The sequence below is a fragment of the Silene latifolia genome, chromosome X (genome assembly GCF_048544455.1).
Source record: "Silene latifolia isolate original U9 population chromosome X, ASM4854445v1, whole genome shotgun sequence".
NCBI classification, from domain to species: domain Eukaryota; kingdom Viridiplantae; phylum Streptophyta; class Magnoliopsida; order Caryophyllales; family Caryophyllaceae; genus Silene; species Silene latifolia.
This window is the reverse complement of record NC_133537.1, coordinates 265,580,266-265,596,629: the sequence shown is the minus strand read 5'-3', so window position 1 is coordinate 265,596,629 and position 16,364 is coordinate 265,580,266. Positions and strand designations below refer to the sequence as shown.

Here is a 16,364-nt window from a genome sequence, read left to right as displayed (position 1 = left end):
TCATACCCATGGGAGGGTTTTCGTCCCCGAAGTCATTCACGAAGTCATCAGCGATCTTACTTTCTCGAGGAGGCATCCTCGTTTCCACGGCATATATTCGGCCCTCAATGGTGTCAAGGCAATCATACACTTGGTCTTGAGTAACTTGGAGACGAGCTAGCGCGGTTAGGATTTGATCATTACTATCCTGAAGTTGATTGAAGTTCACGTCGCTTGTTCCAGGCATCTTGGAAACTGAATAAGAGATCGACGATGAATCAAAACACGATCGACCACTCTAGCACACTTACTTGAAAAGAAATGTTTGGACTCATGAAGTGGGAATGTGCCACTTGTGTCAGTGAATTTTGAGGAAATGACAAAGTTTGAAAAATGTTGGTCCTAGTCAACTTTAGTGTAGTTGTAGGAGTGGACTCGAAGTGAAGTTTTGAAATGGGTTTTGAGGCCCGAATTTTGACTCGACAATTGGACAGTGTTTCGGCTTGTTTTGCGCTAGCATTAGGCCTAAGTTCGAAATTTTATATGTTAAAAAAGGATTTTGAATTTTTACAAAAATCGTCATGGTTTTGTATAAAAAAGGGTGATCACGTATGGTACAAACAATATACAAGCATTATAACGGGATGCTGAATGCATTTAAATGAGTTTTGGTTTAAAGGGTGGGTTGCCAAACCGAACAATCAAACCCGAAGTCTGTGGAGAGGCTCGTACCAAACAAGAGTAAGGCCGATTCCTAGTCTATTTCCTCAAGTAGTGAAAGACCTTGATACAAACAAGAGTAAGTACCATGGTATGGATGACGTCAATCGCTATCCATCCTTAGGCCCAAATAAGAATTAGGACCGTTTAGACGGGACGATTGGTCGAATGGGTTGGGTTGGGCCTTGGAAGGCCGAATAAACGATCTAGGAAGACCGAGTTATGAAAACCGACAATTGTCTTGTACAAACTATTCCCTAACCTTGTTCAAGTTAAACCCTTTTGGCTATATGTAAGTGTATTATCCCCAGTGGAGTCGCCAAACTGTGGACATGGGCCACGGGGGCGCTTGGGAAACAAGCGTTTGCATTTGTGGAGTCGCCACCAATTTATTGTGGAAAATTGGAAACCGTTCGAATACCTCGTGCCATGTCAAGACACAAAGTAGTGACATGAACACCAAGAACTCGTTACCCTTAGCATTCTATGTCTAGAATGACTCTCGTGGATGCCAATGAACACGGATGTTCACAGAGATCTGGAGTAAGGGGTGAGGGTACGTATTAGGAAGCTCTTTTGATCGAACACCTAATCCCGCCCGCCTCGATAGCGGCCTCTACTAATGATTGGGGAAAATCGTCTATACTCGATATATTGTCGATTATATGCATGCAATGCAACATCCAACGTTTTAATCCTAGCATGTGAGAATTAGACTAAGTCGGTAAACAACTAATTTAGCATACAATTAGGTCGAATCGGAATTTAAGTTCAATTACATGTGAAAGCATACAAGCAATAAAAAGTACAATGATAAATACAATAAAGGAAAATTACAATAATTACATCGGGTTTAATGATTTATGTCGAAAATACATCTAAAACGGATAATTTAGAAAAGAAAGAATAAATAAATTAACGAACAGAAATTAGGGTGATTATACGATTAATAGTTAATTAATACGTAAGCTAAAACTAGGTCAAAGCAAGACGGGAGTTCAGAGACAGAAGTCAACCAGGAACAGGCGCAGCAGAGCTGCGTCCCTTGGAAGAGGCGCAACAGTCGCTGCGTCTGTTCCTTGGCTCAGTTCTGGCTGTGAAGCCGGAATTGCAAGTCGTTAATGTTCGTTAGTGATTTTAATGATTGATTATATTATTTACTCGGATGAAAGTGATTATCAGATTATTTACATGTGATTAAGGGTCATAAAAACGATAAAACACGGATAAAAACTAATTAGGACGAATTATACAAGATTAATAAGGTTAATTAACAAATTAATAAACTAAACAAATTAATTAGGTTAAATACGATGAATTAATGACGGACTAATGATGAATATGATAATAAACAGATGGGAATATATCAAAGATCGAATTCCAGAAACCCAATATGAATGAATCGAATTTCTACAACCCGGTTTGACTTTAATGACGAAAACCCGCAAATATTAATTACTTGGGATTTAAGTTGGGAATTTAAGAGATGGACTTAATTACTAATGGTGATTAATAATATACATGTTAAATTATTATGTTCAGATTGTTATATTAAAACAAGGAACAAATGAAAACAAAAGAAAAATAAACGAATTGACAAAAGACGAAGGAAGAAGAAAGGAAGCAGGAACTGCGGCAGCCTCACGAAGAGGCGCAGCAGGTACTGCGTCCCTTCGAAGAGGCACAACAAGTGCTGCGTCCTTTCTCGACGGTTGTCCTCTGATAATCCGTAAAAAGGGTTTTAAACAAAGGGTTTTAGAAATCGGTTTTAATTGTATTTTCGACACAAATCTTACAATATGATTACAAAAAATAAATAACAATAAACAAAAAAGAGATTTACACCCTCAGACTTACATGTTTGACGAAACGAGATGAACTAAGTTTACGATTAGTGATGCTCGACTCGAATGTAGACGAAAGTGCCCTCGTAAGAGGAATTAAAACAGATTGATTAAAGTTGATTATTGTGGAGTTGGTCAAATTGGTCGGTCATTCAAAATGAGGCTGGTACTCAGAAGGATCCGAGCTTACGTGGTCGAATGTTCAAGCACGTAGATGCCAAAAAGTAAGAACGTGGTCTAGAATGCAAAGGGAGAAGAGAAGGGCAGACACTCGCGTGAGAAATATGTGAGACCGAAGGTCTCTATTTATACTAATCACGTGGAGGAAGTAGGGTTTTTCGGAGAAACTTTGGAAGTGAATCTCGAAAAGATATGAAAAGATACGAAAAATTCGCAGAAAAGGACTTGGGAAGGGGCGCAGCAGGCACTGCGTCTCTTGGAAGAGGCGCAGCACTTGCTGCGTCTATTCCTAAGTGGTTTCCTCTTGCGGAAGAAAGATTTCCGTGTTTAGTTTATGGAATAACGGAATAATTTGGATTTCTTTAATATTTTGTGTGAATATTACGGGAAATAGTTTACCAAAGACTAAAAGATTTATAAAATATGGAATAGAAATATCTAGAACATTCCAGAACATTCCGACTCGGCATTTTAATGGTTGTCAGAAAATGAAGACGGTTTTAGGCCCGGACTCCAAATGTACTCTAATTACTGTCAAAACGACCGTATCGGCACGTAGATGACAATTAAGAGGTAGACATAAATGCTTGAGCGATCACTTGACGATAAACTTACGAACTGTCACAAATCGTTCCGCGTACCAAACATGCGGCCCAATCATCACCGGGTGGTTTGCGGGAGGTGCAGAAATGAGGTATCTACAACGGGTAATAATCGTTCCATGAAGACATGACAATCATGGCTTTTCAAGCCTTGCAACTTTAGCTTCTTCATATCAGCACATCGTTTAAAATCCGATGCATATCCATCTGGAAACTTCAACTTTCGTAACCACTCACACAATACCTTCCTTTGAGCTTTGTCAAAAGTAAAAATGGATTTTGGCTTTGACGCGTCTTTCCGAATGTGCAATTTGGGACGGTCACAAAATTTCTTTATATCTTTTCTTGCAGCAATAGTATCACATGACTTTCCTTCTACATCCATAATCGTATGAATCAGTAGCTCAAAAAAGTTTTTCTCTATGTGCATTACATCCAAGTTGTGCCTAATTAACATTGTTTTCCAGTACGGAAGGTCCCAAAAAATGCTTCTTTTAAACCAACCATTTTTTTTTCAACTCTTTAAACATTTCTTCTGTACCATCAACAGTAGTTGGAAAATCACATATCAACTCCCATACCTCATCCCCCGGAAGTCGATCCGGAGCATCGTCACGCACCTCTTTACCTTTTAAGAAAGCTTTCTTGTTCCTCCTACGTCCATGTCTTTCCGATAAGAAGTGTCTATGACAATCAAACCAAATTATTTTCTTGTAATTAGGGAGATAAAATGCTTTACTCTCTTCCATGCAACAAGGACATGCCTTTTGCCCAGCAGTAGACCAACCCGATAACATTCCATAAGCGGGAAAATCATTTATTATCCATAAAAGTGAAGCTCTTAATTGAAAATTTTGATTTTTGGACACATCATATGTTTCCACACCAACTTCCCACAAATGTTTCAACTCTTCCACCAATGGTTGTAAATAAACATCTAAATTACTTTTTGGATTCTTTGGACCGGGAATAATAAGTGACAGGAAGATAAATTGTTTTTTTAAGCACAACCAAGGTGGTAAGTTGTATGGAGTGACCATTACAGTCCAACATGAATAAGGTTTACCAAACTGATCGAATGGAGAAAACCCATATGTACACAAGCCAAGTCGCACATTGCGGGGTTCATCGGCAAAATCAGGATAGATCATATCAAAACGTTTCCATTCCTCCCCATCACTCGGATGACACATATTTCCCGGAGTACGAGGATTTTCCTTGTGCCATCTCATTTGTTCGGCAATATTTTTTGTTGCATACATTCTTTGAAGTCTTGGAGCGAGTGGAAAGTAAATTAATGGCGGGTTTATTGATATTGGTTTCTTACTCATTCCACCTATCTTACAACCCTTGTTGCCTTTTTTTCCCCTCAAAACAATATCTCCCTCCCTTGTCTCATATCTATCTCTTTGACATTTCTTGCACTTGTCAAGGAAAGCATCATCTTTCCAAAAGAGCATACATCCTTCGGGACATGCATCAATCTTTTGATGCGAAAGTTGAAGACCTTTAACTATTCTTTTGGTATTGTAGAAACTTCGGGTCATGACATTATTTTCGGGTAGAGCATCCTCAAGCAAAGAAGCAATGGCATCAACGACATTAAATGGCATATTAAACTCACATTTCACGGTTACTATCCTAGAGGCGGCTTGTAACAATGACATTTTGCTCCCTTCATATAATGGTTGTTCAGAAGCTTTTAACATGTCAAAAAAGACCTTTGCTTGTGGATTTGGTGGTTCTTCTTTATTCATTGCAAGATGATCGTCATTATTGAAAATATTAGACTCAAAGGCATCAACAACCATATCTCTATATGAGTTCTCATTTTGTTGGATTTGAGGTTGTTCGGGAGAATATGCTTCTCCATGAGAAATCCAATTGTAATAGTTTGGACAAAACCCATTTGTATAAAGATGTTCTTCTACCTCTATGGCATGTAGATATTTCACGTTTTTGCATTTAGTACAAGGACATCTAAGTTTATTTTCTACCAAATCATATTCATCATTTTGTTTAGCAAATTCAATAAATCCACGAACCCCCTTTATAAATCTAGCGGTAGGACGTCTCTTCTTATCTACTCTTTCTTCGTACATCCATCCATGTTCCAATCTCTTCATTTTAATCAAAATAATATATAAACCATAATTTTAACAATAAAACATAGAACCATCTTTAACAATAATCCATACAAACTAATTAACTATACTAATTAACTAAAATTATACTAATTAACTAATATTATACTAATTTATACTAATTATAGTAATTAACTAAAATTATACTAATTTATACTAATTAACTAAAATTATACTAACTATACTAATTTATTACTACCTTTAACAATACTCCACATCAAACTCATTAAAATAATTTACTACCTTTAAAAAACAAAACTTTATACTAACTTACTATATTCAACATTACTAACATATAATAACTTCCACCTTACTAACATTATACTAATTCACTAAACAATATAACCAATAAACAAAATCAACAAAACTAATAAAACTAATATTAATCAAAATAAACAACACTACTATAACCACAATCATCACCATCAAAACCCCCCAATTTACATAACCCTTAATCCCAATTTCAGCAAAACCTAATTAAATTACAATTAAAAACCTAATAATCAACACAAATATTTATATAAACATATCAAATCATCCTAATACTAATTACAATAACAAAATAATATAAAATTAAACAAAGTAATTGAAATTTAAGACAAAGAAATTATACCTTGGATGAACCGAAATAAGGGAGAGGATGAACCTTGTCGTCACAGTAATGGTGGTCGGAGCGGTGGTCGGAGTGGTGGTCGGGTACAAGTCGGATTTGTTGTTTGCGGTTGAGTTGTTTTGTGTGTTTATGTTTTTTGGAAAAGTATGAGAGAGGGGAGAAAGGATCTGCGTGTGTCGATATAATCGTTGAGCGGGCGACTACTTTGGCGACTGAAGAGGGGTAGTCGCCAATTTGGCGACTGATTTCAGTCGCCCTTTCTGAAAATCAGTCGCCAAGTCCAATAATTTGAAGGATTTTGGTAGTCGCCAAATTAGCGACTGATTTCAGTCGCCCGAAATTTTTTTCATCGCCAATTTGGCGACTATTTTTGTCAGTCGCCATTTTAAGTCGCCCGAAATAGGATTTCTTGTAGTGGAAAATGGTGATCACATACAAGCATTTATACAGGCATTATAACGGTATGATGAGTGCATTTAAAAGGGTTTTGGCTTAAAATGGTGGGTTTCCATACCGAACGATCAAACCCGGGGTCTGTGGAGAGGCTCGTACCAAACAGGAGTAAGGCCGATTCCTAGTCCATTTCCTCAAGTAGTGAAAGCCCTTGATACAAACAATAGTAAGTACCATGGTATGGATGACGTCTATCGCTATCCATCCTTAGGCCCAAATAAGAATTTGGACCGTCTAGACGGGACGATTGGTCGAATGGGTTGGGTTGGGCCTAGGAAGGCAGAATAAAACGATCTAGGAAGACCGAGTTATGAAAACCAACAACTGTCTTGTACAAACTATTCCCTAACCTTGTTCAAGTTTCACCCTTGGCTACACGTAAGTGTATTATTCCCCAGCGAAGTCGCCAAACTGTGGACGTGGAACCACGAGGGAGAAAAGCGAGCAAGCTTTTCTTGTACATTTGTGGAGTCGCCACCAATTTATTGTGGAAAATTGGAAACCGTTCGAATACCTCGTGCCATGTCAAGACACAAAGTAGTGACATGAACACCAAGAACTCGTTACCCTTAGCATTCTATGTCTAGAATGACTCTCGTGGATGCCAATGAACACGGATGTTCACAGAGATCTGGAGTAAGGGGTGAGGGTACGTATTAGGAAGCTCTTTATTTTGACCGAACACCTAATCCCGCCCGCCTCGATAGCGGCCTCTACTAAAGATTAGGGAAATTGTCTATACTCGATATGTTGTCGATTTATATGCATGCAATGCAACATTCATTAGATTAATCCTAGCATGTGAGAGTTAATACTAAGTCGGTTATCACGTAACTTAACATGCAATTGAGTCAAAGTAGAAATTTAAGATCGATTACATGTGAGAGCATACAAGCAATACGATAAAAGAAATACAATAAAAATACAATAAAGAAAATTACAGTAATTACATTGGATTAATTGATTTATGTCGAAAATACATTTAAAACGGATAATTTGGGAAAAGAAAGAATAAATAAATAAACAAACAAATTAGGTGATAATACGAATAATAGTATATTAAATACGTAATTAATAAACTAGGCCAAAGCAGAAACGGAAGTTCAGAGACAGAACTCAACCCGGAACAGGCGTAGCAGAGCTGCGTCCTTTGGAAGAGGCGCAGCAGACGCTGCGTCTGTTCCTGAGCTCAGTTCTGGCTGTGAAGCCGGAATTGCAAATCGTTAATATTCATTGGTGATTTTAATGCTTGATTATATTATTTGACTCGGATGGAAGTGCTTAATAGATTATTTACATGTGATTGAGGTCATAAAAACGATAAAACATGGATAAAAACTAATTAGGACGAATTATTTACAAGATTAAATAAGGTTAATTAGGCCAATAATGGATTAAAACGAACTAAGACAAATTAATTAGGTTAAACAGGTTATTAAGACGGCGATGATAAACAGATGAAAATATATCAATGGTGAATTCCAGAGACTCAATATTAATGAATCGAACCTCTAAAAACCCGAATTGATTTTAATGACGAAAACCCGCAAATATGAATTATAAGGGATTTAAGTTGGGAATTTAAAAGATGAATTAAATAATAATGATTTACATGTTAGAATGATCATATTAGAATTATCGTGTTAATGAACAAAGAACAAACAAAGAAAATGAAACAAACAGACAAACAAAAGACGAAGGAAGAAGAAAGGAAGCAGGAACTGCGGCAGCCTCAGGAAGAGGCGCAGCAGGTGCTGCATCCCTTCGAAGAGGCGCATCAGTTGCTGCGTCCTTTCTCGACGTTTATCTCCTGTAAATCCGTAAAAAGGGTTTAAAACAATGTTTTATAAATCGGTTTTTTAAACGTATTTTCGACGTAAATCTTACATTAATGATTACAAAAATAAAAAACAATAATAAAATAAGGATTATACACCTTCAGACTTACATGTTTCACGAAGCGAGATTGACTAAGTTAACGTTTAGTGATGCTCGACTCAAATGTACGAAGAAAGTGCCCTCTAGGAGGAAAACGAATAAGATTGATTAAAGTTGATTGATTGTGGAGTTGGTCAAATTGGTCGGTCATGCAAAACGAGGCTGGTACTCAGAAAGATCCGAGCTTACGTGGTCGAAAGTTCAAGCACGTAGATGCCAAAAATTAAGAACGTGGTCTAGAATGCAAAGGGAGAAGAGAAGGGCGGACACTCGCGTGAGAAATATGTGAGACCGAAAGTCTCTATTTATACTAATCACGGAATTAGGGTTTAGGAAAGGAGAGAAAGATCCGGAAACAACCGACTTAGGTTAAACACGGAAACTTGGACAAAAAGAAAACCTTAAGGAGAAGGCGCAGCAAGTGCTGCGTCCCTTGGAAGAGGCGCTGCACTTGCTGCGTCCTTTCCTCAGCGGGTTCCTCCTGCACAAGAAAGCGCGTTTGACAGCCTATCATATTTTAGGCATAACTTTCTCTACAATACTCGGAATAAGGTGATTTTGGTGGCGTTGGAAAGCTAAGAAAGAGATCTAGAACTTTCTGTGAAATAAGCCTGACCCAAAAAAGCCGTTATCGCCTCGTAAAACGGGCCTAAATTTCGGGTTGTCATTTGCACATTTTGTAATGTAAACTTTTAGTTTAGCTAATGAAGTGACATGAGACTCAAAATGAGATATAATCTCAACATTTTATGACATCCTAACCTTAGGTAGACAAGCACATTGCTTTGACTCAGGATTTGACGATTTTAGGAAATGAAGACGGTTTTTGACCCGGATTCCAAATGAACTCTAATTACTGCCAAAACGACCGTAATGACACCTAGATGACGACCATGAGGTATACACAAGTATTTGAGCTATCACTTGACGATAAACTTACGAATTTTCATAAATCGTTCCGTGTACCAAACATGCGGCCCAATCATCACCGGGTGGTGATGTGACCATAATTAGAGCATATTTAGTCCCCGAATTAGCCTTGTTCCCATGCTTCGTAGTGCATATTTGGGTCATTTATTGTCTTTAGTCCTTTGTTTTGCATATTCTTTGAGGTTTTGTGTCCTTGGTAGGAAAGGAGTGCATACCTTGCATTTTCATGGCAAAATGAAGCTAAATTGATTGAATTCAATGATCAAGCATCAAGGAGAGACAAGATTAGAAGGCCTTTGTACATACTATAGTAGATGGGCAATGATGAGAAAAGATCCTTGCATCCCCGAGGAAATCCTCAAGGATTCTATGAAGAAAAAAAAAAGAAAAGAAGAAGGAACGAAGCTGTAAGACAATTCGGGCGGATTGTCTACAAGACGCCCGTCCAGGAGGTACAATCCGAGCGTCTTCCTCCACAAGACGCCCGTCCAAAACCCCGCCAATCCGAGCATCTTCCCCAGCTGGACGCCCGTATAGAAACACCCAAATCCGCCCGTCTCGTGCCTAAGACGCCCGGATTCCCTTACAGCTATTTCGTCTTCTACAAACTTCAAGGAAGGATGCGCATCTTTTTCTAAGACCGGCGAAAAAGAGACCGAAGTCTCCCTAGAGACCGGCGATTCCTCAAGGACTTAATCGTCATTTAAGCCCTTAGTAAACCCTAATTTATGTAACTAATCCCCACTATAAATACCCCATTAGTCTAATTAGAAGAGCATGTTCTTCTTAGCAATCTTTAGATTAGTTAATATCAATCAAATCTCTCTTTAATCTTGTAATCAACATTTAATCAAGTTTTATTACAAGTTTTATTTCCTTAATCTCTCTCTTTTTCATCCTTTATTTTGGGTAATTGAAGACTATTTGGGTTATTATTGGGAGATTGACAACCTTCCAATCTATCATCAAGTACTTCTATTATTCTTTGCTTTCTTATTGAAATCATTAGTAGGTATAATTCTCTTAATCCCTTTTTAATTATTGTTAATTATCTTCATTTATTCATCATGTTTCACACTTTCACTTTGTTGGTATGATTGACAACCTTGCTAGCATGTTCAACATGATAATGAGTGAGTAGTTTCCTTAGCTAGGGTTAATGGGTAATTAGGGGAAACCAACATGGGGAATGATTCATGCTTAATCTAATATGTTTTCATAGTTTATTTGCTTGCTTGTTGTGATCTCAACTTATGCACATGTTATGTTTGATGAAATGTGAGCCTATGAATCCTTGCATTTTTTACCCATCACCTATCTTTTCAATGAGACTTGTAAGACATAAACCAACTCGAGTCTCATTAGAACATGCATATAGTTTAGTAGGGAAGATTAAGTCAACTTGTAGGTGTTGTACAATCTAATCGATTCGGCTCCGGGACCCAAACTTTCCTAGGATTGTAAGATATAAACCAACTCGATCCATCACAACAATAATTGCTTGCTTATAATTTGAGAATATGTTTGTATGATCAATTCTCATGAATCCCCTATGACCCCATGACACCCTAGTGCCTTTTATAAATTGTTTACATCCCTTTTTAATCATCTTGCTTGTTTACTTTTATTGCTATTTAGTTTAGTGATCCTCTACTTCAAACCCCAAATTGTGACACCCTTAGACACCACTAGTTGCAATAGAAAATCTCATCTCAATTCCCGTCCCTTGGGATCCGACCTTTACTTGCCTCTTTACTAATTGTAGAGTTGTTTGTGAAGTTATAAATTGTGTTTTTGTCTAAGTGCTCCTAACGACAAGTACTGAAAACTAAACCCTTCATAAGGGATCACGACCAAAAATGGCGTCGTTGCTGGGGACGGTGTTAACTTGATTTAGATTTTCTTGTATTGTTATTAGTTGTGTCTTTCTTTGCCTTGGGGAAGTAAAACTCCTCAAGGTTTGTTCTAATTATTTTCGAGTTGTTTGATATTTTGCATGTCTAGAAGATGTCTTTGATCACGAAATTGAAAGGACTTTGACAACCAATAGAAGACTTGCTAGGAGAACTTTGAGAGGTATTGGTGAGGTTGTAGATATTCAACCAAATACTATGGAGTTCATCAACCCTTTTGCAAGAGAAGGTGAGGAGAGCCAAACGCAAAATCCAACACAAAATCAACCCACAATGCCTAAGTTTTCATCACATTCCGTACCAACCGAGGAGAACCTACCCAATGGTACTCCCACACCACAACACTTATCCAATTAGTCGAAAGAAGCCAATTTGGGGAGATGCCTAGTGAAGACCCTCATTCTCATATGGAAACTTTTTGCGACTATTGTGATGCGATTTCTCAAACCGGTGTAACTCAAAACCAAATTCGATGGGTCTTATTTCCTTTTTCTCTAATTGGCACCGCGAAACAATGGTTGAAAGGCCTTGATAAGGCTACTCTCGGAATTGATTCTTGGAAGAAGTTGGCTCTAACTTTCTACAAAAAGTTCTATCCACCGGAAAAGACTAACATGCTAAGAGCTCAAATTACGGGCTTTAAGCAAAGAGATGAGGAATCTTTGTATGAAGCTTGGGAGCGATTCAAAGGAATTTGTCGCTCATGTCCTCATCATGGACTTAGCGAGTGGTTCTTGGTACAACAATTTTGGAACGGTCTTTATGAAGACTCAAGAAACATTCTCAATATGGGATCAAATGGAATGTTCACCGAAGTTGATGACAATCAAACTTGGAACAAAATTGAGGAAATGGCGGTCCATAACTCACAATATAGTAGACCTCGCAAGGCTACTAGAGGAGAAAAGCATGAAGTGGACTCCATTACTCAATTGGGTGCTCAACTTAGTGCTCACATTGATACCATCAATTTGAAGTTTGAAAAAGCTATGGCTAGACTTGAAGAAGCCTCAAAATCACCAAAGCATCATGTTAATGCCATGACGGCATCTTCATCAATCCCAAGTGGGATATGTGAGAATTGTGGAACTTTGGGACATGACCAAAGTGAATGTAGGGGAACAAATGAACAAGTGAATGCTTTTCAAGCATACAAGAGTGGTACCCCTTATTCAAACTATTACAATGAAAACACCAAATTCCATCCAAATCTCTCATACAAAAGCCAAAATGTTCAAAACCCTCAACCAACATACACCCCACCTCCCATGAGAAACCAAAATCAAAGACCCTTTTACAACCAAAACCAAGGGTACCAAAATCAAACTCCATACAATCAACAAAATGACCAAGGTTTTGATGTTCAAAAAGCGGTCCTCCAAATGCAAAAGAATTAACAAGAGTTTTTCACTCAAATGCAAAAGGATAGTCAAGCAAAGGAAATCACCATCAACAACATCCTAGATCACACCAAAATGTTGGAAACCCAATTGACTCAACTAGCATCTTCAAGCTCACAAAGACAAAAGGGGCAATTACCAGCTCAAAGTAATCCCCCAAGACATGAAACGGTTAGTGCCATTCACTTGAGGAGTGGTACAACGTATGAAGCACCGAAGAAGCAAGTTGAGGATGAAGTTGTGGAAGCTAGTGACAAAGAAGAAGTTGTGCAAAACTCCAAGGATGGAGAACCATCAAAAGAAGAAATTTCAAAGAAAAATGAAGACAAGGTCAAGGAGAAGGAGCCCATTGTGATTAGACTTCTTTTCCAAGTCGTCAAGCCAAGCCCAAATTTGATGACCAACTTGGAAAATTTATGGAAATTGTGAAGAATTTGGAAGTCTCAATTCCTTTTACGGAATTAATCAATCACGTGCCGGCCTATGCAAAATACATGAAAGACATCCTCACAAAGAAGAAGTCGATCCGGAAGCTTGAGACTATCGCCTTCACTAAGGTGAGTAGTGCAATACTTCAAGGGAGTTCACCTCCAAAACCTAAAGATCCGGGAAGCTTCTCAATACTGTGTACCATTGGCGACACCACGATCAACAAAGCCTTATGTGATCTAGGGGCTAGTGTGAGTGTTATGCCGTACTCGGTGAGTAAAAGGTTAGGGATGGGAGAGCTTAAATGCACCAATATCACACTCCAAATGGCCGATAGATCGACGAAGACACCATTAGGGATATGGGAAGATGATCCTGTAAGAGTTGGGAAATTTTTCATCCCGGTGGACTTTGTCATTGTTGACATGGAAGAAGACTCCAACATTCCAATCATTCTAGGAAGACCTTTCTTGTACACCGCGGGTGCGGTGATTGATGTGAAGCATGGAGAGCTCACTCTAGAAGTGGGAGATAAGAGCATAACTTTCAATCTTGACAAGACCATGAGAGCTCCCCGTTTGCATGAACCATATTTTATGGTTGATCATTATAGCCGGAAGGATGATAGGAAGAAGTCGGAATTCCAATGGAAGAAGAAAATTGATGATGCTCCATTCAAAGAGCAAGTGAATTGTAACAAAGAGAGCTTGAAAAGCTCACCAAAGTCAAGCAATGAAGAGGATGGCCTCATTGGCCAAGACAAGAAAGTGGGAGAGTTCTCTCTATCAACTCAAGAGATCTTTAGTGATCAAGTAGCTGAAGTTTGTGGTCTTTGGGACAACGAGTTTGAAGGGATTTTAAATCCCTACATTGGTAATGCTATCAATCAAGACCAACATGAAGGACAACAAGGGCAAAGGTCTATTGAAGATCTTTATCATGATAATGAACAAGCTTTTGACTACTTTTTCAAGGTGTTGAGCAACATCAACAACACCTTGGACATGCCCCCATGGCATCTCACTAAGGATGAGAGTTTGGTGGAGTCCTCCCTAAACCACCATTTTTAAATATTTCTAACTCCCTAACTTGCATTTTAATTCTTACATTGCATTTTTGTCATTTTTGGATTTTTACGCTTTGATCAAGGTAATTATCATTTTTGAGAGAAGTGAGGGAGGGACTAATGATTTAATTGATGTGTAGTGCTTTAGCTTAGTGTGGGGATAGCAATTGCCTAGGCTATTCATGCCTTAGTAGTGCCCCTACAATGAGGAACACGGGATTTGAAGAATGAAAAATGACACGGGATATGCAAGTGCACGGATGGAACTGAATCCGGGTAGACCAGGGAGAATCCGAGCGTCCTTAAGGGGAATCCGCTCGTCTTTAGGGAATCCGACCGTCTTTGGCAGAATCCGCCCGTCCAATTGAACTGAAAAATTGAAAATTTGGGACTGTCGAGGAATCCGAGCGTCCCAGCAGAGACGACGCTCATCTTGAAGAATCCGCTCGTCTTTGCAGAAAGACGCCCGTCTTTTTGCCAGTGCAAAATAAGAAAGCTTGCTGTATCAGAATCCGTCCGTCTTCAGCAGAATCCGCTCGTCCCGCAGTCAAAGAATCCGAGCGTCCCAGCTGAAAGACGCCCGTCTTTAGGCGAGAATCCTGAACCCAGAATAGGCAGAATCCGAGCGTCCCGAAGGAAAAACGCCCGTCTTCCCCTGCAGTTTCAAAATTTTCGGGTGTTTTAAATACCCCTCCCACATTCATTTCTTCATTCATTCATTCAAGACACTACCAAAAACCCCAAAACCCAAAACCCTCATCCTCTCCATCACCAAAACAAGATTTCCTCAACCAAATTCAACAAAATCAAATCCAAACTTCCTTTTAACAACAATTAATCACTCCTCTTCCAACAAAAATCAATCCAAGCACCAAAATCTTCAACCTTTGAGTCGATTTTCGAAATACAAAGGCAAAGCCTTTCATCTTAAAATCGATTTGGGTATAATTGGAAATTGAAGATTTTCACTCTTTTCTTGGTATATTCATCAATGGCAAGAACAAAAGGATCAACAAAGGCACCTAAGGTAAAGGCACTCTCAACAAGGCAACAATGTCTTCAAGCAAAGAAAGCTTCATTGGCTATGGTGGTTGCTAGTGCAAACTTGGAAGTTCAACAACAACAAAATCCTCCCTTAGAAGCAACAACATCATCAACTCCGGAAATTGCTCAATTATCAAACTATCCGGAGGTAATTTTCATTTCTAACTCCCATAGGGATACATTTGCCAAGTATGCTAAGAAATCCTTTCTACCCACCAAATTCATATGTGAAGATGCCTTAAACAAATTGGGTGTCCTTGAACAAACAAAAGCCTTCTTTGAAGCCATGGGGTTGGGAAAATTGTTTGCTACAAGAGAATTGACATACCCCTCCCTTACCTTGGAATTCTTGAGTTCATTGAAAGTGACTAAGGTAGAGACTAGAGAATACATCGAGTTTCGCCTTGCCAATGTGAATAGGCGCATCACCTTTGATGACTTGAGTAAAGCATTAGGTCTTAGTGATTCACCTCGTTATTACAAGAAGCCCGAAAAATATGACCCCGCTCCTCTTTGGGAGGCGATTTCCGGGAAGAAATTTGAGAACTTTCATGCTTGTCGCGCTCTATTAGTCCACCATCCGGGCATTAGAGTGTGGCACAAGGTCATCGGGAATAATATCATTGCAAGAAAAGACACTAACCACTTTACCAAGCTCGATTCTATTCTACTTGAGTCGGCCTTAAATATTGGAATGGAATTCACCAAGCCTTACAATTCTCTAAGACTTTTGGTGGAAAAATGGCTCAATGTTGATTGTGGAAAGCAAGGCACCGCTTTTATCGTAAATGGAGGTCTAGTTACTCTTTTGGCCAAGTACTTTGATCCGAATTTCAACAAGGATAGAAAGTATGTGGCGAAAAAAGGGGGTCATCTCATTGACATGGATGTCATGATTAACAAGTACAAGTGGGTTACGCATAATCCTCTTGACACCAAATATGGGTGGCTCACCAATGATGCTAGATCTTTTACTTTGCCTTCCAAGATATGCCGTTTGAGTGTTCATAGAACAAACTACCGTCTTCCCCTCTCAAAGGAATCCGAATACATCATCCGTCAACAAAGGGGTGAAATTGAAATGCCCTCCTCCTCCATTGTCACACCAC

General features: G+C 38.8%; 1 non-coding gene across 1 annotated transcript; it reads right to left on the bottom strand.

The window, feature by feature from the left end:
• Nucleotides 1–11,930: 11,930 nt before the first annotated feature.
• LOC141624019 (small nucleolar RNA R71) lies at nucleotides 11,931–12,037 on the bottom strand. The gene has a single exon (XR_012533830.1). It is a non-coding gene; the product is annotated as a small nucleolar RNA R71 (small nucleolar RNA).
• Nucleotides 12,038–16,364: the final 4,327 nt, after the last annotated feature.